Below are 2,755 nucleotides of genomic sequence, written 5' to 3'. Positions count from 1 at the left end.
CAAGTGCTAGGATTACAGGCGTGAGCCACCTCATCTGGCTACTAGCCAGCAGTTTTCTGATCATACCACTAGTAATGCTTGTTGTGTGCTGTGTAGAGCTGGCCTGGTTTTCCCTACCTCTTCCTCACATCAACCCTCCTTCCTCTCTCAAAGCCAGTGCCTGTGTTAATACGATAATGCCATGATAATGGCCATGAGGTGACTTCAGCTAACTGATTAGGTCCTTTGGAGTGGCATCTGAGGCATAGGTTTAATTCTCCCTGGTGAGGAGGCAGCCAGAGCCCAGGGCTGGAACACAAGGCGCTGGCTGAGAAATTGCATCTGGGAAAGCACTGAGGGGGAAAATTGGAAGTATCAGAATTTCCCAGGTTGCTATTCCACAGGGGCCAAACATCGTTAACAGCAGCACTAATTAGGATACAGGAGAGTCAGGCCTGGCTGCCTAGCCTGCCAAGGCAGTCCTTGAGAGCAGCCTTGAGAGCTAGCATGGCAGAGGCAGAGCCATAGGGAGGCTGGACTCCATAGCAGCTGGGAGAATTTGGGAGAGGAGAGACTGCAGTGTCACTCAGACACGTGGGAAAGGAGAGCTGGATAGGTTTAGATGCTGGGTGCCCTTGTGTCCTTCAGAAGGCTTGGAACTATGATAGGACAGGTAGAAATTAGATTTCTACCTGCCAGGAATTTAGAGTTGTCTGTATTTGTCACCACTTCCTTTTTTCCCATTCTCTCTTGTTCTCAGTGTTCCATGGAAAATTCTCTTGTCAATGTCACCAGTGACTTCCATGTTGCTAATTTCAGCTGTCATTTCTTAGTCTTCATTTTACTTATCCTAGCAGTAGCATTTAACATGGATGGTCATTTGTTTCTTGTTAAAATAGTCCCTTCTGGCTTGGCTTCCATAGCACAGTGGTTATAGTGCCAGTCACATTCACTGAAGTTGGCAGTTTGAACCTGGCCCGGGCCAGCTAAACAACAATGACAACTGCAACAACAATAACAAAAATAGCCAGGCGTTGTAGTGGGCACCTGTAGTCCCAGCTACTTGGGAGGCTGAGGTAAGAGAATCACTTAAGCCCAAGAATTTGAGGTTGCCGTGAGGTGTGACACCATGGCACTCTACCGAGGGTGGCATAGTAAGATTTTCTCAAAAATAAATAAACAAATAAAATAAATAAAATAGTCCCTTTATTTGGCCTCACTGACAGTTCTTCAGTCCTTTTACCTCCGTAGTCTCCTTTGTTGGCCTCTCATCTTCCTCATCTCTGGGATGCCCCAGGACTGTCCTTACACCTCTGTCCTTCCTTATCCATTCCCACTCTGTAAGTAATCCTATCTCTCCCTAGACTTTAAAGCTAGGTATATACATGGATCCCAGCCATATCTGGCAGCTACTTGCCAACCTCACATGAATGTTTCTCAGTCTTCACAAACTCAATGGTCCCCAGTCTTCCCCTGGGCAATAAAAGCAACTCTATTATATTAGGCCCTCAGCCTGGGAGTTATTCCTGGCTCTTTACTTTCTTTCAAACCCCCTATTCAACTAGCAAGACATAGTGGCCCACACCTGCAATTTCAGCTACTGGGGAGACTGAGGCAAGATGATTGCTCAAGCCCAAGAGTTTGAGATTGTTGAGCTATGACTTCCTGGCACTCTACCCACAGCAAGAGTGTGAGACGCTATCTCAAAAAAAAAAAAAAAAAAACACGATTAGGGCAGCGCCTGTGGCTCAAAGGAGTAGGGTGCCAGATCCATATGCTGGAGGTAGTGGGTTCAAACCCAGCCCTGGCCAAAAACTGAAAAAAAAAAAAAAATACACGATTGTAAGAGGGACTTTACTTAACGAATGCAATCAGTGAAACCTGGTTTCTTGTACCCTTAATGAATACCCAACAATTAAAAACAAAAAATACCACTGTCAATTCTACTCTTTAAATTATCTCCAGGGACTCACCGTGCTCAGTGAGTAGGGTGCTGGCCCTATATACCGAGGGTGGCAGGGTTGAACCTGGCCCCAGCCAAACTGCAACAAAAAAATAGCCAGGCGTTATAGCAGGCGCCTATAGTCCCAGCTACTTGGGAGGCTGAGGCAGGAGAATCGCCTAAGCCCAGGAGTTGGAGGTTGCTGTGAGCTGTGATGCCATAGCACTCTACCGAGGGTGACAAAGTGAGACTCTGTCTTTAAAAAAAAAAAATTATCTCCAGAATCTGGTCATTTAACTCTAGTTGTACACTACCATCTTCACCAGAGCCACCCGTATTACTGCTTGCCTGGGCAATTCCAAAGCCTTTGAATTAGTTACAATACAGATTAGTCTACAAAATACAGTGTATACAAGATAGAAAATTGCTTATTTCTCACATGTGAACCTGTGTAGAAGTAGTCCAGTGTTGGTATAGTCACTCTACAATGTCAAGCTTTCCTGGCTCCTCAAGGCTCACTGCTCTGTCATCCTTAACATGTAACTTCTAGCTTGTGGCCTAAGGTGGCTGCTCCAGCTGCCCCCATCATGCCTGTGAGATTGTAGCCTATGGAACAGGAAGAAGGAAGTAATAGGAAAGAAGGCCCACTCCCCTAAAAACATGACCTGAAAAAAGTAACTATGTGAGGTGATGGATATGTCTTTTTTTTTGAGACAGAGCCTCAAGCTGAGCCCCTGGGTAGAGTGCCATGGCTTCACTGGTCACAGCAACCTCCAACTCCTGGGCTCAAACGAGTCTCCTGCCTCAGCCTCCCAAATAGCTGGGACCACAGGC

Source organism: Otolemur garnettii, unplaced genomic scaffold (assembly GCF_000181295.1).
Source record: "Otolemur garnettii isolate 467f Iridium unplaced genomic scaffold, OtoGar3 scaffold00003, whole genome shotgun sequence".
NCBI classification, from domain to species: domain Eukaryota; kingdom Metazoa; phylum Chordata; class Mammalia; order Primates; family Galagidae; genus Otolemur; species Otolemur garnettii.
This window is presented reverse-complemented; position numbering follows the sequence as displayed.